This window comes from Mobula birostris, chromosome 5 (assembly GCF_030028105.1).
Source record: "Mobula birostris isolate sMobBir1 chromosome 5, sMobBir1.hap1, whole genome shotgun sequence".
In the NCBI taxonomy this organism is placed as follows: Eukaryota; Metazoa; Chordata; class Chondrichthyes; order Myliobatiformes; family Myliobatidae; genus Mobula; species Mobula birostris.
This window is the reverse complement of record NC_092374.1, coordinates 58,613,026-58,640,065: the sequence shown is the minus strand read 5'-3', so window position 1 is coordinate 58,640,065 and position 27,040 is coordinate 58,613,026. Positions and strand designations below refer to the sequence as shown.

The following is a 27,040-nucleotide window of genomic DNA, read 5'->3' as shown; positions in this document are numbered from 1 at the left end:
TTATTGGTATAATTAAATGTGGTAAGGGAAAGCAAATACCATTTACAGGGACTTTGATGTTTAATCTATTGCAATTGTCACACAAGCAGTATATAATGTATGTGGATTTCAAAGGAATAAAAGAATTCCAAATGTTTGCACCACATATTTCTTCTCAAGCCCTTCACCCCTACAGGGGCATAGGTTGCCACCAGCAGCTCATCAGAAATCTAAGTGCCGGGCCAGTCCTTCAAGTTTTCCCAGGTGTCACCCATCTTCTTGGCGTATCCTCCTTCTCCCAGGGATGAGGTCTTCGGAGCTTCTGTAGGCATTCCTGTAGCATTGAGTTTTTATGGGATGGGGTTTCTAGCTCCATGCCCAAACCTCCTTTTACAGCCAGGCTTGGGACCATCCATGGCAGGGTTACGTACTTCTATAAGGTGTCAAAACATACCTTTGCCCATTAGGGGAACAGGCAAAGAAGTGGCAAATGGAATACTATTTTGGAAAGTGTATGGTCATGCACTTTGGTGGAAGAAATAAATGGGTAAACTAGTATTTAGATGAAGAGAGAATTCAAAATGCAGAGATGGCAAAGGGACTTGGGAGTCCTTGTGCAGGATACCGTAAAGGTTAACCTCCAGCTTGAGTCGGTGGTGAAGGAGGCGAATACAAAGTTGGCATTCATTTCTAGAGGTATAGAATACAAGAGCAGGGATGTGATGATGAGGCTCTGTAAGGCACTCGTGAGATCTCACATGGAGTATTGTGTGCAGTTTTGGGCTTCTTATTTTAGAAAGGATATACTGACATTGGAGAGGGTTCAGAGAAGATTCATGAGAATGAATCCAGGAATGGAAGGGTCACCAAATGAGGAACATCAAGCAGCTCTTGGGCTGTATTCCTTGGAGTCCTGGAGAATGAGGGGGGATCTCATAGAAACATTCCAAATGTTAAAAGGCCTGAACAGATTAAATATGGCAAAGTCATTTTCCACGGTAGGGGAGTCTAGGACAAGAGGGCACGACTTCAGGATTGAAGGACGTCCGTTTAGAACTGAGATGCGGAGAAATTACTTTAGTCAGAGGGTGGTAAATCTGTGGAATTTGTTGCCACAAGCAGCTGTGGAGGCCAAGTCATTGGGTGTATTTAAGGTAGAGATAGATAGGTTCTTGATTAGCCAGGGCATCAAAGGGTATGGGGTGAAAGCAGGGGAGTGGGGACGACTGGAAGAATTGGATCAGCCCATGATTGAATGGCGGAGCAGATTCGATGGACCGAATGGCCTACTGCTGCTCCTATATCTTATGGCCTTATAACTGATGTGGAGATTTGTATTTTGGATCTTAAAATGTATTTTTTTATATATCTTAGTGGTTAACTTTGCTTATATACTGACAGATGAAAATCTTCCTGCTGACACAAATTATATTGATGATCATTCACATTTAATTGGTTGAAGATACTTCTTTTTCTCCAATTTCAAAGCCAAGAAAGAATAAACCCGGTGTGTTATAATGATCAGGACTGCATCATTCAGAAGAGCAGAAACAGATTCAACAACAGGGGAGTTAAACTAAATGAAGGGAAGTGTATTCCAGTGGAACAATGGGGAAAGAGCAAAGTAGGAGTGAATGGAGAGCTCTGACAAAGAACTCACACAGGCATGGCGGGTGGAAAGTGTGCTCCTGTATTGCCCTGCAATATCATGAAACAAAGAGGGGTTGCATTGTTCTGCAAGCCATCAAAGATGCAGGGCTTGTGTCTGCACTTCAAACAGTGCCCAGTATTTGGTCAGTATGCAGGAAACCATCATCTGTGGTCTAAACAATAGATGCACATCTTTCAAACTGAACATTCACAGGGTAACAGTGTACACCATACATTAAGGTACAAGGCAGATGGAGGAAAACCTCCTCCAAAGGTTTATGTTATGAGAGGGAGCCAGAATCTGTAATATCATGAGATAAAACCTGCAAAATTGATAACACGAGGAAATCTGCAGATGCTGGAATTTCAAGCAACACACATCAAAGTTGCTGGTGAACGCAGCAGGCCAGGCAGCATCTCTAGGAAGAGATACAGTCAATGTTTTGGGCCAAGACGCTTCGTCAGGACTAACTGAAGGAAGAGCTAGTAAGAGATTTGAAAGTGGGAGGGGGAGGGGGACCAGCACAATTCCCTTGATTTGATGCAAATGATGCATTTCACTATATGCATTAATGTTCCTATGACAAATAAAGCTATTGAATGAGACCTTTAAGAGGCTCTTAGATAGGCATGTGAACATGTTAAAGAATGGAAGGGTATGGAGGTTGTGTAGCAGAAGGAATCAGTTTCATTTGGGTTTAATTATTAGTTTAATTAGTTCAGCACAACATGGTGAGTTGAAGTGCCTGTTCCTGTGCTATACATTTCCATGTTCAATGCAGCCTTTCCAGTACTGGTGGATGTCCTTTAGCTGTTCAAGCACCAGGAGAACCTTCTGAAAAACCCCTTGGCTCTCTAGATCCCTCGCTGCTCACTGAAACCCAACTCTTTTCCTGCATTTTTGCTTATTGCAACACATGTAAAAGTTTGTTTTTCCTCCTGAAACAGCTGTTCAAGGGATTCATGGGAATGTGGATTATTTTACTTTTAGGGCAAAGGACTGTAAGGCGGTGGGAAACTTTTCCCCACACCAGAGCTATCAAAATAAAAATACAGGTAGGAGACCTGAAGGAGATCTGATTAAGATCTTTTTTTAAAAACTCAGTGGGTGGATGAAGCAGGTAAACTCATAACATTTAAGAAGCATTTAGATAAGCTTTCAATGTGACAATGCATAGAAATCTGTGGGCCAAGCACTGGTAAGTTGGATTGCTGAGTTAAGTACTTGATGGCAAGCATGGATCTTTGGCTGAATGGCCTGTTTCTCACTAGATATTGAGCTCACCAACTCCTGGTTGATTGTCCAGGAGTGAAGGGCAACGACATGACACAGGATTAGTGAATGGTACTAGAAGTCCAAATTGAAAAGGAATGAAAGCCTGTATGAAAATAAATTCTTCATTATAAAGGGTGAAGGCATCAAAATACTATAAAGTTAAAAAGGAACTGGCCTGAGGGATGAAAATGCTCAAATCTTGAATTGTTTATAAACAAGCTAAATTACAGAAGCCCTTTGGGAAATCAAGCCCCCCAAATAACTACACCCTGTAACAGATTTCTATAGCACATTCTCTCCTTCAGTTCATTACAGTCAATGTACTTTAAGTGGTATCAAGGTTGAAATGTAGGAAGCGTCGCAGGCATCCAATAATGATCGATCTGTTCTGGTGATGACGGCTGAGGGAAAATATTGGAGGGGAACTCAGGAAGAACTAGTTCATCTTTGCAAAACTGGCCACAAGATCTCTCGCAGCCACCCAAAAGAGTAGATGGGATACTGCTTTAAAATTTCAACTAAAAGGCACTTGGATTCTAGTTCAAAGTTCCAGAATGTGAGTTCCACAACCTTATGACTCAGGACTGAAAGTGCCATCAACTTATCCAATCTGACACCTATAGATGTGCAGAATAAGTGTAGCATTATAGATCTAATCCTATGCTTCAGAAATTTCACACAACAGCAAAATTCAGCAAAGTTATAGAATGTGAAGCATTGATTTGTGAACACAGTATCAAAATTAATGCTAAAGTTTCCAACTTACTGTCCAAGGTGTTATTGTAACAGAATAAAATCTACTTCAGAGACTGCACTCCATAATGAGCCATCTCCTTACCAATGTCGTTCAGCAAATATTGAAGCTGTGATCCAGTTTCAGACTGTCGGAACCAGATGTTTTTTTTTCAAAACACTCAGTCAAGCTGCGGATTGTTTTAAATCAACAACTTCCCTGAACACAGTTTATCTCAAACTCCACAGAAGCACATTCAGTCCAACTTGAGCCTGTATCATCCAGCCTTGAAGAGCAAGTTTGTTACACGGGTTGTGTAATGTGAAACGTATTTACTGGTTCAAATGGCAGTCTCTCCAACGACTTGTGTAAAAGGTACAAAGGTGCCTCTGTATATTCATGGAATCATTAACCAGCTTCTAAAGGAGGCACCCCAAGAAACTGCAACATTACAAGATACAAATTGCATCAATAACTATCTTGAAGGTAAACTTGCGAACAAATTGTTCAGCTCTTTAATTCTCAATAGTTCAATTTCCTTTTCCATCTGTAAATATTTTCTCTGTTCAATAAAAAATCAGGACAAAGCATCTCACAGGAATGGACATGAGCAAATGAGGCTAATTGCTTTAGTACATCATGTTTTGAAGAGCACAGGAACAACCTTTGAGATTTCAAATACCAAAACGAAAGGTGGGTCTGTTCAATAAAGAACAGCTTCCACTTATTTAACACTGTTAACAAGGCTATCAATGTGCTTCACTGGAGCTTTTAAAATCATATAAAATTGGACACGAGACACACATGAAGATATGCATTCAGGGAGCCAAAAACTTGGTCAAAATGTCAGGGTTCATGGATTGTTTCAGAAGAGGAATTGCAGACAGCCGGCAATGTTAAAAGGATTAAATAGAGCAACGGGCAATGGAAAGTAACATTGCAAAAGCAGGAAACATCTCAAAAAAGATACTTGGGCATAACCAGCTCTTGAACTTAAGCTGTAGCAATTGATTCCTGCAAACTTGCTGTTCAACTCTACTGCTAACATTGCTTAAGGTGGGCAGTGTGAGTACGTGTACTTGCACCACATAACTGGCTGAATGCGTGCTGGCAATTCAGTACCAACCCTTTAGAACTCCAAATAGAAAGATGAGCTGTGACAGGTTCAGAGAAAGAGTGTTGAAGGACAAGGGTGGTCTGCAAATGAGATGAAGAATTAAAGAGACGGGTGATTGGAACAACACATAAAAAATGCTGGTGAACGCAGCAGGCCAGGCAGCCTCTATAGGAAGAGGTACAGTTGACGTTTCCGGCCGAGACCCTTTGTCAGGACTCAATCCTGACGAAAGATCTCGGCCTGAAACATTGACTGTACCTCTTCCTATAGATACTGCCTGGCCTGCTGCGTTCACCAGCATTTTTTGTGTGTTGCTTGAATTTCCAGCATCTGCAGATTTCCTCGTGTTTGGGTGACTGGAAGCTCAGTATCATGGCTGTAGACTGGCTGGTCTGTAAAGTGGTCACCCAGTTTGTTTGGGTCCCTCCCTCCCAACATAAGAGGCCACATCTTGAACTGCAAATGCGTATTATCAGTGGAAAGAATGTGCATGTTTGTGTTCCACCTGGAACAATAGGAAGAAAAGAAATCTGATAATAGGGTAGTGCTCCCCCTCCAGTGTCTACTCAGAAAAGTGCTGTGGGAAGGGGGGGCTTTTGGGTAATGGAAAAGGCAGTGCCCCTCTGCAATGCTTTTAAGATGCAGTCTTGGGTGCAATGCATGGAAAAGGGCAACAAAAGTCTAAGTCTGAGCCTGGCACTGCTGATCTGTACATTATGACTTGGATATCTCATACATTTCACTACTTTAAATCTGAAGAACTATTTTTTTCCTAGAAGGCACAATATGATTTGTCTTACTTGAAGGTAGGCCTTTACTGAACCGGCTGGCTGTTGGAAGTCCCAGACTACATAGTGACAACACCAAGAACACAAGATCACATGAAACACGAACAGTACATGGCTATACTACACCATAAATTTGTTCCATCAATCAATAAGTTCATGGTTGATAACCTTCAACTCCCTAACAAAGCAAAAATCTGTCCTACTTGACTAAATATGGTCAATAATTCAGACTCCACAGCACGCAGTGGTAAAGGACTCTAAAGAAGCATGACTTGTCTGGAAGAAATTCCTTCTCATTTCTAACTTAGTCTTTTATTACTCAGAAATCATTCTCTTAGTTGTAGATCGCACCAGGAAATGAATCATCTTCTCAACATCTACTCCATAAAGACCAATCAGAATATCACAGGTTTCAATAAGAACACATCTCTCTCTTTGCAACTCCAATAAATCTACACCCAACCTGCTCGATCTCTTCTAATTACTCAACTCATTCAATAAATCTAATGCGGTTTCTTTGAAATGACCATAATGCAAGCATATTCCTGTTTAAAGAGCAAAATTGTATAAACAACCTCAGGTCAGACTCCCTGAAAGTTGAGACAAGACTGCCCTGATAAGCCTTTTTAATTGCTTATTGTACTTGCAAACTAGCCTAAGGTTTTACCAAGAAGTTATCATAGCTCCAAGAAAGGAATGCAGAGATTTTAAACTTCAATCCATTCCTGGTCTCTCCGCTTCCTGTGTCTCTATCTGACTCTGGTCCTATGATCTTCCAAGATCCATTCTTCTCCATTTTTGGGATCTTAAACATTGCCAAATTTCATTACTTCACCTTTGCGGTCCATCCCTTCAGCAGAAGTCAACTTCCAGAATACACCCCTCTTCCCTCCTTCAAAATTTTTCATTAAACTCAAATCTTGGATTCAGTTTCATCATCTTTACATATACTTCTTTCATAGCTCTGTCTAATTTTGTTTCCCTCTTTTGAATAATGGGTCACTTGCCTTAAAATAGTGACAACTGTGCTAATGGGACAGAGATGAGAAGAAAAAAAAATTACTCAGAAGGTAGATCTCTGGAATTTTCTACCCTGGAGAAGAGACATTTAGTCCAGGAGTTTGGACATTATTGTCCAGTTGTACAAGTTATTGGTGAGGCAGTACTAGAAATATTGTGTACAGTTTTGGCTACCCTGTTATTGGAAAAAGGTCATTAAGCAGGAAATAATGCAAAAATTTATGAAAGATGCTGCCAGGATTCGGGGGAGAAGTTGGGCAGGATAGGAATTTATATCATGGGAGCATAGGAGACCGACAGGATGGGGGCAGGTGTGACTTTATGGAGGTGTATAAAATCATGAGTGGCCTAGACAGGGTGAATGCATTCTTTTTTCCAGGGTTCCAGAATAAATAACTAAAGGTCATAGGTCTATGGTGAGAGGGTATAGGAACCAGAGGAGGAAATACTTCTGCACAGAGAGTGGTCAGAGTGGTAAGAGCTGCTGGAGGAAGTGGTTGAGGCAGGTACATTAACAACAGTTAAAAACATTTGAACAGGTACCTGGATAGGAAAGATTTAGAGGGATGTGGGCCCAGCAGACAAATGGGACTAGCTTAGATTGGTATCTTGGTTGGCATAGAATAGTTGGGATGAAGGGCTTGATTCTGTGCAGTTTAATAGAGATATGAAGACTCAATCGTCAAATAAAACGAAAGAAGATATTTTTGATATGAAGGAAATTAAGGAATAGTTCGTGCCAGAAAGTGGGTTAAGAGTCTCAGACCAAAACATTGATTCGTTATGCCTTTTCACAGATGCTATCTGACCTGCTGAGTTCATCCAGCACTTTGTGTGTGTTATTTTCGATTTCCAACATCTGCAGAATCTCTTGTCAGGATCCAATTATATTGGGCCTTGGTGTAACTTCGTTCACAGAACCATGCTGTTTGATGTCCATCTCTAATGTTACACTTATATCAATAGAATCAATGCTCTCTCGAGTCTTTCTGAGCTTAGAAGCTTGTTATATAAAGATTAAGTAGGATTAACTTTCTGGCATTTTGAAGATTGAAGATTCAATTGAAATATATTCATTGGGTATGAGAGGGATTTGTGTGGCTTAGGCTCATCAGGCTTGGATGGGAACAGACTTGGACAAGCACAGGCAGAGTTCAAGTTAATAAGCAAGAAAGTTTCTATTTTTTTCTGTCAGTACATATCTAGTATGCTGAGAATAGATCTGGAGGCAGTGGTATGATCCTTGTGAGAGATGTGAGAAACTTGGGAGATCTCCAATCTCCCTAACAACTACATTTACACAAAATATATCGTGCTGCAGCTCCTTAGAGACTGTTATATTCAGCTCATAGGGGAGAATGAGGAAGTGATAGATAGAAGCTACAGGGAAGTAGTCACCCCTAAATTGCAGGAGGCTGGTGCCTGAGTGACTGTCAGGAGAGGGAAAGGGCACAGGCAGCCAGTGCAGAGTATCCCTGTGGCCATTCTCCTCAATAGTAAGTATACAGCTTTGGATACAGTTGGGAGGGGACGACCTACCGGGAGGAACCACAACAACCAGGTCTCTGCATCTGTGCCTCAGAAGAGAAAGGGGGTAGAAAGAGGAGGGCAGTAGAGATAGGGGATTCTATAATTAGAGGAGCAAAAAGTAGATTCTGTGGACTTGAAATAGATACCCAGATGGTATTTACCCTCTCAGGTGCCAGCATCAGAGACATCTCGGATCAGTTCCACAGCATTCTAAAGGGAGAGGATGAACAGTCAGAAGTCATGGGACATATTGGTCCCAACAACTTAGATAGGAAAAGGGAGGCTGTCCCGAAAAGAGAATATAGGGAGTTAGGTAGAAAGCTGAAAAGCAGGACCTCGAGGGTAGTAATTGCTGGATTGCTGCTTGTGGCATGTGGCAATGAGGGTAGGAATGCCGGAATAAATTGGCAGATGAATGCGTGGCTGAATGCAGGAGGCAGGGTTTCAGATTTCTGGATCACTGGGATCTCCTCTGGGGAAGGTATGACATGTTACACCAGATCCCAAGGGGGACCAATATCCCTGCGGGTAGGTTTGCTAGAGCATTTGGGGAGGATTTAAACTAAATTTGGCAGGGGAATGGGAATGGGAACTGAAGTGATAGGGCTGAGGATGGGGCAGTTGGTATACAAGTAGATGCAGTGAGACTGTGAAGACAGACAGACAGATGACAGGGCAAAATTGCAGTCAGTAAGATGAGTTAAAGAGCACAATGAGTTAAAGTGCAACAGAGGGCCAAAATCAAAAAGGGTGATGAATACCTGTACACTCCAATGAGACAGGGAAAGGATGGTATGGTATAGGAACAGTGGTGTACAAAGGCTGTTGAAAATCTAGTCAAGAAGAAAAGAAAAACTTATGAAAGGTTAAAAAAAAACAGGTAATGATAGAGATCAAGAAGATTATAAGGCTAGCAGGAAGGAGCTTAAGAAAGAAATTAGGAGAGCCAGAGGGGCCATGAGAAGGCCTTGGAGGTCAGGATTAAGGAAAATCCCAAGGCATTCTACAAGTATGTGAAGAGCAAGAGGATAAGATGAGAAAGAATAGGACCAATCAAGTGTGATAGTGGAAAAGTGTGTATGGAACCAGAGGTAATAGCAAAGATACTTATACTTTGCTTCAGTATTCACTACGGAAAAGGGTCTTGGCAATTGTAGGGATGACTTACAGCCGATTGAAAAGCTTCAGCATATAGACATTAAGAAAGAGGATGTGCTGGAGCTTTTGGAAAGCATCAAGTAGGATAAGTCTCCAGGACTGGATGAGATTTACACCAGGCTACCGTGGGAGGCAAGGAAAGAGATTGCTGAGCCTCTGGCAATGATCTTTGCATCATCAATGGGGACGGGAGCATTTTTGGAGGATTAATTCACCCTACATTTTGAGAAGGAGAAGCTAAAATCAGACATATCACTATTACAGTGGAGTAAAGTGAATTACAGAGGCACGAAAGAGGAGCTGATCAAAGTTGATCGGAAGGGGACACCAGCAGGGATGACGGCAAAACAGCAACAGCTATTGCTTCTATGGGAAATTCCAAAACCTCAGGAAAATTGCATCTCAAAGATGAAGTAGTATACCAAAGTAAGGGTGAGGCAACTGCAAGGGAAGTCAAAGACAGCACAAAAGCAAAAGAGAGGGCACATAATATTGTAAAAATTAGTGGAATGCTTTTTAAAAGCAACAGAAGTCTACTAAAAAAAAGCCACAAATAGAGGAAAGAATAAATATGAAGGAAAGCTAGCCAATAATATAAAAGAGGATGCAAAAAAAATTTTTTCAGATATACAAGGAGTAAAAGAGACGAGAGTGGATATCGGATGACTGGAATATTACACTGGAGAGGTATTAATGGGGGACAAAGAAATGGTAGAGAAACTTAAGTATATTGTGTCAGTATTTTACTTGGAAGACATTAGCAGAATGCCAGAAATGTGAGAGTGTCAGGGGACAGAAGTGAGTGGCAGAATGGGTCCTCAGGACTGGAAAATGGCAAATATAGCTCGAATTTTCAAGAAGGGAGGGAGGCAGAAGAAAGGAAATCACAGGCCAGTTAGCCTGACTTCAGTGGTTGGAAAGATGTTGGAGTCTATTATTAAGGATGAGGTTGCAGGGTACTTGGAGGCACATGAGAAAATGGGCCAAAGTCAGCATCGTCTTCTAAAGGGGAAACCTTGCCTGACAAACCTGTTGGAATTCTTTAAGGAAATAACAGGCAGGATAGACAAAGGAGAATGAGTGGATGTTTACAGGAGGAGGACTTGGACAGATTGGGGGGATGGGCATAGAAGTGGCAGATGAAATTTAATGTTAGGAACTGCATGGCAAAAGGAATAAAGACATGGACTATTTTGTCAATAGGGCAAAATTTTTTTAAAGAACAGCGCTGCAGAGGGACTTGGGGGTCCTCGCGCAGGATTCCCTGAAGGGTAACTTTCAGGTTCAGTCAGTGGTACGGAGGCAAATGCAATGATAGCATTCATTTCAAGAGGACTAGAATGCAAAAGCAAAAATGTAATGCTCAGGCTTTATAAGACATTGGTCAGACCGTGCTTGGAATATTGAGAGTAGTTTTGGGCCCCTTATCCGTGAAAGGACGTGCTGGCATTGGATGGAGTCCAGAGAAGGTTCATGAGAATATCCCAGGAATGAAAGGTGAGCGTTAATGTATGAGGAGTGTTAACATACGAGAAGAATGATGGGTGATCTCATTGAAACCTATCAAATACTGAAGGGTCTGGATAGAGTGGATGTCTGATAGAGCGGGCGATTCTAGGATCGGAGGGCACAACCTCAGATTTGACAGACATCCATTTAGAACAGAGACGAGGAAAAATGTCTTTAGCCAGAGGGTAATGAATCTGAGGAATTCATTGCCACAGATGGCTGTGCAGGCCAAGTTATTGGGTATATTTAAAGCAGAGGTTGAAAGGTTCTTGATCAATCAGAGCATCAAAGGTTACGGGGAGAAGGCAGGAGAGTGGATTTGAGAGGGCTTTAAATCAGCCATGATGGAAGTCTAGAATGATGGAAAATAGCTTCAGGATTAGATGCCATTTTTAAGATTGGGGCAAGGAGAAATTTCTACACCCTGCAGGTTGTCAGTGGTCAGAAGCCTCAATGCCAGAGTGCTCACTCGATGTATATCCTCAAGACATAATCCCATTTTTCTGCAAAAAATGAATTAAAGCAGCTGGAAATCAGGTGGGAAAAGAAGATTTGAGAATCAGTAATAATATAACTGAAGAGTAGGACAGTCTTGAGTCATGTGGTTTAATCTTATCGTTATTTGATATATTCATACCATCGGAGATTGTGACCTGGTGAGAACAGGTAACAGTGTTATGGATGAAAGGAAGTATACATTGGAGTTCTCTCAATTTTTTTTTATTCCACCTAACGTTTTAACTTGACAACTGATAACAACCATACAGTGCTCAATCCATTCTTTACTGGACCCCAATATTCTACAGCTAAAAGTCCTGACTGAACTGAGCTTGAAAGTTTTATTTTAAGATAACTTTAATTTAGATCCAATTTTGCTTACAGTATCTGATCCCTGCCTCAAAAGAAGCAGATGACCTGTATCTGATCCCTGCCTTAAAAGAAGCAGATGACCTTTGAAATCATAAAATGCAATTTGAGGGTTTTAGTGGAATACAAAAGTTAAAGTTAGGAACATCTTAAAAATAGAGAATAAACTTGAGAAATCCTGCAGACGCTGGAAATCCAAAGCAACACACACAAAATGCTGGAAGAACTCAGCAGACCAGGCAGTAACTATGGAAATAAAAAAGTCAATGTTTCAGGCCGAGACCCTTCGTTTTGAAGAAGTGCCTCGGCCTGCAATGTCGACTGTTCATGCTATCTGACCGGCTGAGTTCCTCCAGCATTTTCTATGTGTTGCTTTGAAACAGAGAATGCTTTAGGTTGAGTCAGTTATAATGACAGTCAATCTGAATGCGATAAGAATATATAACATAGAAGCAGGACTAGGCCTTTTAATCCTTTTGATATAGTCAAGGCTGGTCTGTTATCCAAGTTTCCAAGTTTTATTTTCCTGTGCCAATCCTATTTCCTTAGATAAAAACCCCATCAATCAAGCTTGGTGACAACATGCAATAAGGTAGGCTATGAGATTTATTTGCATTGAATTTACATGTAAATATCCTCCACACATATTAATGAAATGATCCTCCTATTGGGAAAGGTTGCTATAGTTTCCATTTCCTCCACATATAAACAGATGTTTAAAAAAAGATATCTGCTGTGAGTAATATACTATCTCATCTATAACTCAAAATAAAAATAATGCAGTTTCATTAATAAGGCCCATGTTCTAAAGCAATACACAAAAATGCCGGAGGAACTCAGCAGGCCAGGCAGCATCAATGGAAGAGTAAACAGTTTCAGCAAAGACCCTTCATCAAGACTTGTAGAATTATGTTCTATTTATATTTGTGTTCAAAAGTCTTTGAGAAAGGAACACATCTTAAAATCTAGAGCAGAGAAAAAGTCTTTTCAAATGCTTTAGCTCCACAAGGACATCCACTCAACCTCTTCATCTCAGAGCTTCCCCTTAATTGCTTTTCTGCTATTCACCTCAACCACTGTTCCATGGGAATGATTTCCACATTCTCACCAATGTCCAGGTAAACTAGTCCCTAATGAATTCACTATTGGAATTATTAATGATTAGGTTGTACAAATGCTTCAGTGCTCAAAAATGGAAACATTTTCCCCTAAGCCTGATCCATTGAACCTTGTCGTACAAAGGAAATTCCTCTACAAGGTCCCCTTTCAGCCTGGTTTTTAAGAGAGAAAAAACTGCCGTCTTATATTGTGAAAAGAATATCTGAAATAATGTCTTAAGAACGTCAAGTTTTAAAGGATATTTATTGAAAACTATAATAAGCAGCTTTACATAAAATTAATCTGCAAAATACTTCAAATTAAAAGTAATTTGATCAAACGTGGGACAATTAATACCTTACTCTTCCCACAATACTTTCTAGACTAATTAATTCTCATCCCTGATAAACACAAAGGCTTCAGTCATATTTGAAAACATTCCAAATGACCCCAATCTTTTTTTATTATATAACTTGGCACACTGCAGCTTATCATTCATGGTTACAATATTTTGCTTGCATACAGCTTCTTTAACACTAAGAAATGTCTCAAGACGCTACATTAGTAGCCAAAACAAAATACATCAGTACCTTGTCAAATCAAGTAGTTGCTGATGTGTAACAGTGCGCAGCGCAAACTATTGTCATTGGGTCATGTAAGGCACTCAGTAAGTACATTACACTTGCATAAACGATTAGGAGAGGTTCGCAGAGTGACCTGGAGCTGTCAGTCCTGATGTAATAAATGGCACTGTTGCCTTGGAGTCAGAAGGTTGTGGGTTCAAGTTCCCAAACCAGAAAAACCAAATGCAAAATGTCATGGATATAGCCCAGTCCGTCACAGGAAAAAGCCCTCCTCACCATTGAGCACATCTACCAGGCACACTGCCATAAAAATGCAACACTCAAAGACCCAACACCATCCAGGCCATGCTATCTTCTTGTTGCTGCCATCGGGAACAAGGTACAGAAGCCTTGGGTCCCACACACCAGGTTCAGGAACAGATATTACCCTTCAACCATCAGACTCCTGAATCAGTGTGGATAACTTCACTTGCATCAACATCGAACTGATTCCACAGCCTATGGATCAATTTCAAGGACTCTACAACTTTGTTCACATTTTTTTTTTTACTGTATTTGCACAGTTTGTCTTCTTTTGCACATTAGTTGTCTACCAGTCTTGGTGTGAAGTGTTTCCATTTATTCTATTGTACTTCTTTGTTCTACTGTGAATGCCCACAAGAAAATGAACTTCAGGGTAGTATACAGTAGTGTATATGTACTTTTATAATAAATTTACTTTGAATTTTGAAATATAGACCAATACTCCTGTACAGCAGAGAGCATGCTACAGAGTGCAGATGCCATGTCTCAGATAAGAATGTAAACTCTTTTAGGTAGGTTTCAAAGATCTCCAAGTGCTTGGAACTGCTCCCTGTTGCCTGAGCCATCATTTATCCCACAACCAATGTCAATAAAACATATCTATTTAAATCCAAACAGTAAGATACCTGATCTGGATTACCTGGTAACCATCACACTGCTGTTTTTGAAGGACATAGTCAACCAATGCAAAGCTGCAATCTAACAATGCCACACCTTCTGGAATCACTGAGAGACTTCAGGCTGGGTTTACGACTGAGCAAAATAGACTGCACTTGTTTTGCCTTTTCATCTTGCTGTTATTCATCACCTTTAACTTCCCCAGTCAAGTTCACGGCTTTAGAAATTGACTTGCGGACATAATGAGGTGAAGAGGCCAGACAACTTTGAACCAGTTCAGATGAATCTATTTAATATTATTCAACTGATAAAGCTTAGGGATTTTCATAAGAGAAAGAAAACCAGTACACTATGAACTCTAAACTTTAAAAAATATTTTTTATTATAATTTACAGTTTTATTTTATTATTACATATTGCAAGGTACTGCTGCCACTAAACAAATTTCATGATGTATGCCAGTGATATTAAACCCAATTCTGATTTAAATCACACAGATAGACATCTGGCCCAATCTGTTTGCATAGGCTCATTGAGAGAATTCTCCAATTAATCCCATTTCCTATCTTCCTTTCTGCACAGCTTCGTTCCAATATTTACCTAGATTTTCATCATTCTTGTAGGCAGCAGAATCTAAATTGCTTTGTAAAAGAAAAAAAAAAATCACATTCTCATCAACATAGTGAAAAAGGTATACTGTACACAAATACTGCATGGATTTGAATGCTGCAGTGGCGAGAGCAAATGGATACATTGTCAAAGGTCACCTGCTGAAATTGTATTAACTGGTCCAAAATGGTAGACACAAGGATCAGAGTAACATCCTCAACCCATCATATCCATGTGAACAAGCGTATCCACAACAAGCGCATAAATGCAAATCTCTTGTGTGCTCAATGCTCAGTTTTTTTTAACAAATTGAACTTAAAGCCATTAAAATTGAACTGCAAGCATTTCATGGGCATGGAATATACATGTACATAACACAGCATGTTTTTTTTGTTAAAGGGCATCATTAAAGTCATCCATTTTAGTAAAATAATTGTGAAGAAGATCATCACCCAATGGGCAGCCACCAAAAGGATCATATCCATTAAGATTCTACAGCAGGCAAGTCATGTATCCTTCATTCAAAACCACTCTTCATAGAAAGAAGAACATATGACTTGGTTTTTTTATCTTCTTGAAATGGCTATTCCTATCATTTAAGTGCCAAAAATAACATCTGCCATTTGTTGACATACACCAGGAGGTTATCCAAGTCTTAATCCAGGTTACTTCCTCAGCAGAGTGATAAAACAAGACATATTCCATGGAATGATCACTCTATGGCTGATCAACACCTACATCCACTAACTTACACCTCAACACCACCCCACCCATCACTACTTTATCACTTTCTGTCAGAGATACCTTATGTACAGACACTACTGTGCCTAGCGTCATGTTATGAACGTACAATGTACACAAACTAAAGTATTTTTATTTATTGTGTTCTTTATCTTATGCTGCATTAGATCCAGAGTAATAATTATTTTTTTCTCCTTTACACCAGTGAACTGGAAATTATAGTAAACAATTTTGAATCTTGATCAGCCCCTCAGGAAGAAAGGAAGGTTGCAGATGAGCAATTCATGATTGGATGGCAAGAACATTCCCATGAAATCTGCTGCTACAGCCAGACCCTCCAACTATGAGCTATATTCCAGAGGGTATTGCCAATGACCAAAGATTTGTCAAGTCATTTTGCAAACGAGACCCAAGTCAAATCTAGTCCTGGTGACAATATGATGACACACAGCAGGTGATAATAAACCCAATTGGCTGGTTGGCAGAAAACAGAGAGTGGGAATAAAGGGACTCTATTCTAGCTGGCTGCCAGTTACCAGTGGAGTTCCAAAGGGCTCGGTGTTGGGACCACTGCTCTTTACAATGTATGTCCATGATTTGGACTACTGTATTAATGGATCTGTGGCTGAATTTGCCGATGATACAAAGATAGGTGGAGAAGCGGGTAGTGTTGAGAAAACAGAGAGCCTTAGGTAGTTTAGGGAATGGGCAAAGAAGTGGCAAATTAAATACAATGTTGGAAAGTGCATAGTCATGCACTTTGATGGAAGAAATAAACAGGCACACTATTATTTAGATGGGGAGAGAATTCAAAATGCAGTGATGCAAAGGGACTTGAGAGTCCTTGTGCAAGATACCCTAAAGGTTAGCCTCCAGGTTGAGTCAGTTGTGAAGGCGGCAAATGCAATGTTGGCATTCATTTCTAGAAGGATGTGATTTTGAGGCTCTATTAGGCACTCGTGAGACCACACTTGGAGTATTGTGTGCAGTTTTGGGATCCTTATTTTGGAAAGGATACACTGACATTGGAGAGGGTTCAGAGAAGATTCACAAGAATGATTCCAGGAATGAAAGGGTTACCATATGAGAAACGTCTGGCGGGTCTTGGGTTGTATTCCTTGGAGTTCAGGAGAAGAGGAGGAGGTGAATCTCAGAGAAACATTCCAAATGTGAAAAGGCCTGAACAGATTTGATTTGGCAAAGTTATTTCCCATGGTAGGGGATTCTAGGACAAGAGGGCACAACTTCAGGATTGAAAGATGTCCTTTTGGAACTGAGATGTGGAAAAATTACTTTAGCCAGAGGGTGGTAAATCTGTGGAATTTGTTGCCACGAGTGGCTGTGGAGGCCAAGTCATTGGGTGCATTTAAGGGAAAGATAGATAGGTTCTTGATTAGCCAGGGCATCAAAGGGTATGGGGTGAAAGCAGGGGAGTGGGGATGACTGGAAGAATTGGATCAGCCCATGATTGAATGGCAGAGCAGATTCAATGGGCCGAATGGCCTACTCCTATATCTTATGGTCTATGGTCTTATGGTCAATTCTGAAATTATCCCCCATTCAGGAGTTCCGCTTAAGTTTCTGGTTCACTTGGCTGAGGCATAAATTTGAAGGTGATAAAAATAACCCATTTGTTGCTGGCAGCATTACTGAGGCAAAGTAAAATCAAGAAGGGCATGTACCATCTTTCGGTTTGGGGGTGGGAGATGAGAGAGTATAAACACCTGTATTCAATATAACTAAACTCACAGTTAGCATTTAAATCAGCTCTGTTCAATTTATGTTGACAACTTTTAATGAGATGGAGCAAACTGAAACGCCAGTCAATAATTCTATAGTTGTTCTCCACAGAGAACAGCATTTCCCAAAATTAAATTAAAATTTCTACATAATGTTGAGATTTCAATAGAATTTTACACTGAGGTTCTGCAAGAACACAGCACAGGAGGCCAATTCAGTCATCAAGCCTGTGCTGGCTTTTTGCAAAATATCCAAAAGTTCCCAAACACAAACTTTCCTCACAAGATTAGTTCACCTTGACCATTAATTGAAGAAATACAAGAGACCTGCACCTGAAACAGACCTGAAGGGAGGGGTAAGCAACAGAAAAAAGGTGATTGGTTCAGATTGGAACCATGGTTGGCACAGACGTGGGTGTAAGGCCTGTTATTCTGCTGTTCTATTCTTTATTTCATATTCCATTTTAAAAGTGGTGATATTTGCAATCAATATGTTCTGTCGGTACACTGGTCTGAGAGGAGGCTACGCTCCTTTCAAAGGGAGCTCTGTGTGCACACCGTGCACTGAGCATAGTTAAAATACCAATTGTGAAGATTAAATTCAGTACCTTGAAAATACCAGGCTTGCTGGAATCAGATCAGAATCACACACCAGTTCACTGGATGTGGGTATCTTTGGCAAAACCACTATTAATTGCCCCTTCAGCAGATCAGCTCGCTAGTAGAGGTCTGCTTTGATATAAAATGGAGGCCCAACCCTTGAGCAACAGGAATAAATCAGCCGAGCTCGTTTGATTTTTTTCCTGACAAAAAAAATGTGCGTGCCTGCTTTACTTACCCAACCCCCAGTCCTTCCCACTCTCCCCCTTTCACACGCACACTCAATCTACCTCTCTCCACCTTTTGTCTCCTATTACATGCCTGCACAACACTGTCCAACCAGTTTGAATGGTTCCTAATCGCACACACTTAACCTAAACCAGATTTGGCCCATGTAAACAGGTTCAAGCAAGGTAGACAGCCTTTACTTTCAGAGGAGAGTTCAGCCTCAGCTACACTGTTGTCACACACACACACACACACACACACAGATCACACTAGAGGCAGCAGAATTCCTTCTCATAAAACGTGGCTGAAGCAGGTGAATATTTGGAACAATCCTGTGGATTGGTGGTAGCCACAACAAATAACCAGGATTGTAATATTGGTTACCATGCTGGGTTACAATTACAAGCATATTAGTCAGTGATTTGGACATGAATTTCCATACTGAACAAAACAGTTATGCAGACAAGTACACAGAAACTATGAATACAGAATTTGAAAGGCTGCGTCATCACTCACCTTTGAATCTTTAAATTCATGAATGTATTTTATAATCATTTCTTAGCTGCAGCTTTTGTCGGGCATACGCACCAGTAAAGAGGAACCTGCAGTTGCTTCCTGGCGTGCAGCATAGAAGGTGGCAAGCAAACAATGATGCAAATAGTTTCAGTTTGGAAAAACCTATTCACCTGCTGTGGGTGGGTCTCACTAGCATACCATGAGACTAAATGATTCTGTATGCTTCTAACATTTAACAATTTCCTTTCCAAACTACATTTTCTTTTAAACTGCAAGGAGGGCAGAGTCTTCCAATTCATTGGCATTTGTTTTACAATCAGCAAATTCCTGTCACATCTTTTGCAATCTCAGGATCTACAAGGACACATGGTAGTCACTAAAGTGGTCCCAACTTAACCGAGTTCAGAAGCGATCTCATTGGGCTTGACAGGATAGATTCAAGAAATGAAATTTTTCTGAGCTGAGATGCCCTAAAAAAAGGAATCAACTTCTCAAAGTAAGGGGTTAGCTATTCTTTATACTTTATTGTTGCCAAACAATTGATACTAGAACGTACAATCATCACAGCGATATTTGATTCTGCGCTTCACGCTCCCTGGAGTACAAATCGATAGTAAATATTAAAAATTTAAATTATAAATCATAAATAGAAAATAGAAGAGGGAAAGTAAGGTAGTGCAAAAAAACCGAGAGGCAGGTCCGGATATTTGGTGGGTACAGCCCAGATCCCATTCAGGATCTGTTCAGCAGTCTTATCACAGTTGGAAAGAAGCTGTTTCCAAATCTGTCTGTACGAGTCTTCAAGCTCCTGAGCCTTCTCCCGTGGCGAAGAGGGACGAAAAGTGTGTTGGCTGGGTGGGTTGTGTCCTTGATTATCCGGGCAGCAGAAAGTGGGGAGAATGTGTTTACTCAGAGGGTTGTGAATCATTGGAATTTTCCAGAAGGTTATGGGCACTTGGTCACTGAGCAACTGACAGATATTTAGATATTAAGGTGACCTTGGGGTATAAAGGATACTGCAGAACAGTATCACCAAGGGAAAAGATCGTGAATGGGACAGAAGATAAAATGGGCCATATGTTGTTTCTTGAGCTCCTATGAGGCACTTACAAACTTATACACACTTTGAGATGGTAAGTTCTGGACAGAAAGGTCCCACAAAATCAGACTGATGTTACATTACTATCTCTGATCACTGGTGCTCAGAGCTCTCATTAAAAATGTTCATCCTAAAAATTCCAAATTTTAAACAAAATTTAAGAGTGCAATTGCAGTTTGACAGCATATGCAATTATAGCACTGCCAGCGTCAGAGACCCGGAGCGCCAATGCTGTTGTCCTCTGTCTGCGGATAACTCCTGAACTGAGAAGCATTCTGAGTAATTTATATTATAAATTTCCAGCCTTCACAGCCTGTACATTTACGATGCAGTTACATCAGTGAGCATTTTTAAAACACACTGAAATACTCTTGCAGCATTGGCCATTAACGTCTCTGCTCTATTGTACCTAACCAATAGTCAAAGCATTCTAAAATAATTCAAATGATTACTAACAGAGAGACAGCCATGGCAAGCACCTGATATAGCAGTTAAAACAGAAACATCAAAGCATATAAAGAAAATCACAAGGACTGGCAGCATGAAAGATCACAGCATAAAATATCAATTATAAAATGGTGTACTCATTCTACGATAAGCTACAAAGTACAAAGGTTAACTTCCTTAAAATGTCAAGCTACAGGTACAGACTGATAAGTAGATTTAAAAACAAAATCGTCGGGTTTTCTCAATTTACTGCTGGTTGAACACCATTTCTATGTGTAGTTTTTAAATTCAATCATTTTATTTTAAAATAGAGAATGAGGGTTTGCTGAATTTCAGCTACATTAAATATGGGGTTGTATTTATAGAAAACCTGGCACCAAATCAAAATATCCCAAATAGGTAATATCAGAGACAGCGAAGGGCATCAAAAATTACAGCGGGATCTTGATCAGCTGGGTAAATGAGCCAAGGAATGGAAAATGGAGATTAATTCAGATAAGTGCAAGATTTTGCATTTTTGGAGGTCAAGCCAGGGTAGGACTTCCACTATGAACAGCAGGGCTCTGGGTAGTGTTGTAGAACAGAGGGTACAAGGAGTGCAAGCACCTAGTTTACTGAACGTGGTATCACATGTAGACAGGGTGGTGAAGAAAGCATCTGGCACACAGGGCTTCATCAGTCAGGGCACTGACAGAAGCTGGGATGTTAGACTGCAGTTACAGAAGACATCAGCGAGGCTGCAGTGGGAATATCGTGTCCGGTTTTGGTCACCTACTATCAGAAAGATACCACTAAGATGACAAGAATGCAGAAAAGATTTACAAGGATGTTGCCAGAACTCAAGGTATTGGGTTATATAGGGAGAGACTATATAGGCCATGGCTTTATCGCTTAGAGTGGCTACGCTGGGCAGGGCATGTCTCCAGGATGGAGGATCATCGCCTGCCCAAGATTTTGCTGTATGGCGAACTCTCCACTGGCCACCGTGACAGAGGGGCACCGAAGAGGTACAAGGACTCTCTGAAGAAATCCCTTGGTGCCTGTCACATTGACCATCACCAGTGGTCTAATCTAGCCTCCGATCGCGAGGCCTGGTGACACACCATTCACTAGTCTGTCTCCTCCTTCGAGAACACATGCATGGCTGGCATTGAGGACAAAAGGAGAAGGAGGAAGAACCATGACACAGCAGCAATAAACCCAGAACAGAATTTCCCTTGCAGCCCGCTGTGGTCGGACCTGCCTGTCCCGTATTGGCCTCGTCACCCACCAGCGAGCCTGGAGCAGACGTGGGCATCCCCCTTCCTAAATCTTCGTTTGCGAAGCCAAGTCATGAATGAATGAAAGTGACCATCAGGTGATCTAAATAGAAGTGCATTAAATACTGAGAAGCATGCATAGGGTGAATGCACACAGTCATTTTCCCCAGAGGAACAAGAGGACTCAGAGTTAATGTGAGGGGAGAGATTTAACAGGAACCTGGGGAGGAGGGGTGGTGGAGACTTTTTCTGTGCAGAGGATGTGGGTATGTGGAATGAGTTTCCAGAGGAAGTGCTTGGGGCAGGTAAAATATGTTTGAGCAACCAAATAGATAGGAAAGGTTTAGAGGTATATGGATCAAACATGGACAAGTGGAACTAGTTTAGATGGGCATCTTGTCAGATGGGCCAAAAGGCCTGTATCAATGCTGTATGAGTAAATTCTTTAGAACCAATTAAATTCTTTCGGAGCACATCAGTAATGGAATGTATTATGTTTTGTACCTTCAAAACATTAAACTAATTCAAAGGAAGACGCAGGACTGGGAATACAGGTCTAATTTCATGTTTACTTTAAGCGAGGTGCACATGTATCATATGTATGCAACTCACATTTATACATATAACTCCTAATTACTTAAATGAAGAATTCTTAATATATACACACACATACAAACACATACACAAGATTACACATATATTACTTAAATATTAAGTACTCAATAGCACATGGTAGGTGCACCAACACACACAAAATGCTGGAGCAACTCGGTTCTTCCAGCATTTTACGTGCATTGCTTAGATTTCCGGCACCTGCAGATTTTCTCTTGCTGTGGTAAGTACACCAGCCGATTTCCACACAGCAAGCTCCCACAAACATCAAGTTAAAAACCAGATCATCTACTTCCTTTGGAGTTTGTGAAGATTCAGTATGACACCTAATACTTTGACAAACTTCTATAGACACATGGTGGACAGTATATTGACTGGCTGCATCACAGCCGGGTATGGAAACGCCAATGCCCTTGAATGGAAAATCCGACAAAAGTAGTGGCTACAGCCCAGTCCATCATGGGTAAAGCTCTTCGCACTGTTGAGCACATCTACATGGAGCATTGTCGCAAGAAAGCGTCAGGGATCGCCACCACCCAGGTCATGCTCTCTTATCACTGCTGCCATCCTGGAAGCTATGGGATCCTCATTGCTCACAGCACCAGGTTCAGGAACAGTCATTACCCCTCAACCATCAGGCTCGTCAATGAAAGGGGTTAACTTCACTCAACTTCACTTGTTTCATTACTGAAGTGTTCCCACAACTTACGAACTCACTTTCAACGACTCTTCATCTTTCATGTTCTCAATATTTATTGACTTATTATTTCTTTTTGCATTTATAGTTTCTTTCACCTTGTCTGCTAGAGCAACCTCATGTCTTCTTTTCTCATTTCCTTCTTAAGCACCTTATTTCTTACACTCCTTAAGTACCTCATTTATTCCTGCCTGCTTATACCTACTATGCACCTCCTTCTTTTTCTTAACCAAGGCCTCAATAGCTCAAAAACTAAGATTTCCTAACCTGTTACCCTTGCCTTTTACACTGACAGGAACATACAAACCCTGTACTCTCAAAAATTTTTGAAGGCTTCCTTCTTTGGAAGTACAACTTTGCCAGAAAATAACCTGCCCAATTTCCGTACCATCAAAATTGCCCTTTCTCCAATTTAGGATTTCAACCCAAGGACCTCACCTATCCTCTTCCAAAATTACCTCGAAACTAATAGCATTATGATCACAAGATGCAAAGTGTTCCTCTACACAAACTTTTGTCATTAGCCTTGTCTCATTCACTAATAAGAGATCTAGTATTGCACTCTCTCTAGCTGTGACTTCTATGTACTGATTACTAAAACTTTCCATAATGCATTTGACAAATACTTTCACATCCATCTGTGGGAGTCCCAGTCAATATGCAGAAGGATGAAATCAGCTACTATCATAACATTACATTTCTTGCAATAGTCTGTGAGCTCTCTACAAATTTGTTCCTCTAAATCCCGCAGACTGTTGAGTGGTCTATAATATAATCCCATTACCATAGTCAAACCTTTCTTATTCTTCAGCTCTTCCCATAGAGCCTCAATAGACAAGAAGTGACTGAACACCGGTATGACTTTTTCCCCTGAGTAGTAATGCCATCCACCCAACTTTAATCCCTCCCTCAGAATATTGGGCTGCCAGCCCTGCCCATCTGTAACCAAGACTCAATAATGGCTATAATGTCATAATTCCATTTGGTGATATATTCCCTAATCTCATCCGCCTTTGCATATACTCCTTGCACTGAAATATGTGCAACTCAGAACATTGGTCCCACCATGCTCAACCTTTTAATTCCCGACTTTGTATGCAAGCTTAACAACAATTTTCTTCACAACTATTCCACTGACTGTTCTGACACTCTTGTTCCAACCCCCCTGGAGCTCTAGTTTAACCCGCCCTCCTCCACCCCTTGTGCAGCACTAGCAACTAGCAAACCTTCCTGTGAGGATATTAGTCCCCCTCCAGTTCAGGTGCAAACTGCCTCTTCTGTACAGGTCCCACCTTCCCTGGAAGAGTCCAATGAACCAAAAATCTGAAGCCCTCTCTCCTGCACCAACTCCTTAGCCACATGTTAAACTGCATGATCTTCCCAATTCTGGCTTCACTATCACGTAGCATAGGTAGCAATCCTGAGATTACAACCCTGAAGACCTTGCCCTTTAATTTAGCACACAACTCCTTGAACTCACTTTCCAGGACCTCTTTGCCCATCCTACCCATGTCATTCACACTGATGTGGAGCACAACATCTGGTTGCTCACGCTCCCACTTAAGAATGCTGTGCATTCAATCCGAGATGTCTCTGATCCTGGTACCCAGGAGGTAACAAGCCATCTGGGAATCTCATTCTCCTTTCTCTTCCCCTAACCAACAAATCCCCTATCATTACAGCTCACCTCTTCTCTTCCCTTCCCTTCTGAGCTACAAAGCCAGATGCAGTGCCACAGATCTGACCATTGTGGCTTTTCTCTACGAGGTCATCACCCCAACAGTATCCAAAGCAGTACACCTATTGCTGAGGGGAATGGCCACAGGGTACTCTGCTCTGGCTTCCTATTCTCTTCCCCCACCCCCTTCTGTCAGTCACCCAGTTACCCATCTTCTTCATGTTTGGTGTAATTACCTCCCTGCATGCCCTGTCTATCAACCCTTCAGCCTCCCAAATGATGCAGAGTTCATCCAATTCCACCTTCAATTCCTTAACATGCTCTGTTAGACACTACAGCTGGATGCACTTCTTGCATTCAAGGACACTAGAGATCTCCCTACCTTCCCACATCCTCCAAGAGCATTAAACTATCCTGTCTGGCATCCCCACTGCTCTATACGTGGAATAAGAAAAAAAGATAGAAAAAATAAATAATGAAAAAAAATCTACCTACAGCCTACATCTTTCCTCACCAAAGCTTCGACGAGCCAAAAGCTCAACTTCCCACGCCAACACTGGCCCACTTACACTATGGCCACTCTGCTTAAACCTGACTCCTTTTTAATTAGGCTCAGTGCCTAATTAGGCCGGCTGGTGGCACAGTGAGATCAGCGCCGGACCCCGAGTTCGAATCCAGGTCAGGCCACCCCGAGCACACTTTCCATCTGTGCCAGGTTGAGTGTTGAGCTAGTCACTCGGCCTCAAAAAATACAAGGGTCGAGTCAGGAACATTCATAATGTGACTCGATCCTGACACCACGTGCCAGACAAGAATGGCTGAATGTCTGGTACGACATGCTTTTAAAAAAAAGTGCCCAATTATGTGTAAGTCAATGTCGCCTCCGGACTGTGGTAAGCAAAACGTCACCCGAGCATCTACTTTTTAAAAGTCAAGCAGCTAGAACACACTGCATTAAAAGGTACTGCAAATACATTCAATAACAACTCTTAAAAGAAAATTAGATAAACACCTGAAAAGGGGAAATTTACTGAGCTACAGAATAAAAGGAAATGGAGTGGGAGTGATTATATTGCTTTCAGAAGAGTCAGTACATGCACAATAGGCTGAAAGACCACCACGACTCCATCAGTGCTCGAAAAAAATGCCTCATCACACTGCACAATGTTAATGTACGTAATCATCTCTGGTTTACTCATTTTCTGATGCAAAGCTAAATTAAGAACATATGAAACTGAAGCAGGATTGGACTGTTCAGCCTCCTTGCCAGCTCTGCCTTTCACTAATATCACTGTCGATCTTTTAGCACTGTGCCACTTTTCAGGGTTCACCCCAATATCTCTTGATTCCTGTCAATCCCACCTTTCAATATACAGTATCTTCTCCCCTTTGGTAAAGAATTCCAAAGACTCACCACTCACCGGCTGAAGAAATTTCTTCTCATCTGTTTAGACCAGCAAACCGAGTTCAAACTCAAATGGATTAGTGTAATACGGTGAACATGAACTAACCCAAATTCCTTTGCAGTTCAAACTCAAGTGGATTACTGCAGTACGGTGAATATGAACTCACCCAAATTCCTTCACAGGAAGACCATCATGCACTGGGAACATCCAGTAATGTAATGCTACAAGTTAAGACGACTAAAACACACCATCTTTAAGGAAGGTACAACTGGTATTAAAAATATAGATAGCCAATCTGTGAAAATTACATCACCACCCTGGTCGTCATCAGTAATTTACAACCGCACCTCCCAAACCTTTTACCTACATTCCTGGAAGTACGAGGTCAGCAGGTACATGGAATGCCACCACTTGTGAGTTTCCTTTCATGTTTAACACCACTTGGTAATATGTCTGCCACTCCTGCGAATTTCCTACATTACAGCACTGAGGGAGAACCTTCAAATCAGACGACAGCAGTTCAAGGAGATAGATCACAACCACCTTCTCAAAGGCATTTAAAATTGGGTAATAAAAAAAAACCCTGTATTTTCAACTCCTCCAAAATATTCACATTAATTCCTGATCCTAGAACAGTACTGTTTACAATCTGAATAATTAAATGAGTCAGACCTGATAGTATGTTAGTTACACGATTCAAATTCCACACCCAATTCAAGACTTCCTATAAATTATTTTTCCTTCCTCATTCCTTTTGTGCTCAGCACTAGCCATCAGGAACAGAATCATACAGCATAAAAGCAAGCCACTCTATCCATGCAATCTACACAAATATCATTTTCCCACATTAGGTTTTTAGCCTACTAAGCTCTGGCAACTCAAATTCCACATTCAAGTGCTTATGGTACCTGAAATTATTTTTAAAATGTAAATCATTTCCTGGACATTGCAATTTTATATGACATCAGTAGAAATTGAATCAAGAAACTCTAAGATTCAAAGTACATTTATTACCACTCCACCAGCCTCTGCATCCAGCACATAATTCTCTGGAACTCCCAGCATCTCCAACAGGATCCCACCACCAATCACATCTTGCCCTCCCCCTCCCCACTTTCTGCTTTCCGCAGGAATCGCTTCCGACATGACCCCCTTTTCCGTCACTTATCCTTGCAAGTGA

The 27,040-nt window shown here is 41.1% G+C and overlaps 1 protein-coding gene across 14 annotated transcripts in view; it reads right to left on the bottom strand.

Moving 5' to 3' along the window:
* pip5k1ba (phosphatidylinositol-4-phosphate 5-kinase, type I, beta a) overlaps positions 1–27,040 on the bottom strand; it is a 175,829-nt gene that overhangs the window by 74,192 nt on the left and 74,597 nt on the right. Inside the window, exon 1 of one of the 14 annotated variants that reach the window (XM_072258080.1) lies at positions 26,228–26,251. The exons of 9 other annotated variants lie outside the window; for them this stretch is intronic. The gene's annotated coding sequence lies outside the window, so the exon portion shown is untranslated. Of the gene's footprint in view, positions 1–18,662; positions 18,800–25,868; positions 25,967–26,026; positions 26,117–26,227; positions 26,252–27,040 lie in introns of those variants that run through there. 4 more of the 14 variants (XM_072258076.1, XM_072258078.1, XM_072258074.1 and 1 more) reach the window with 4 other exon arrangements.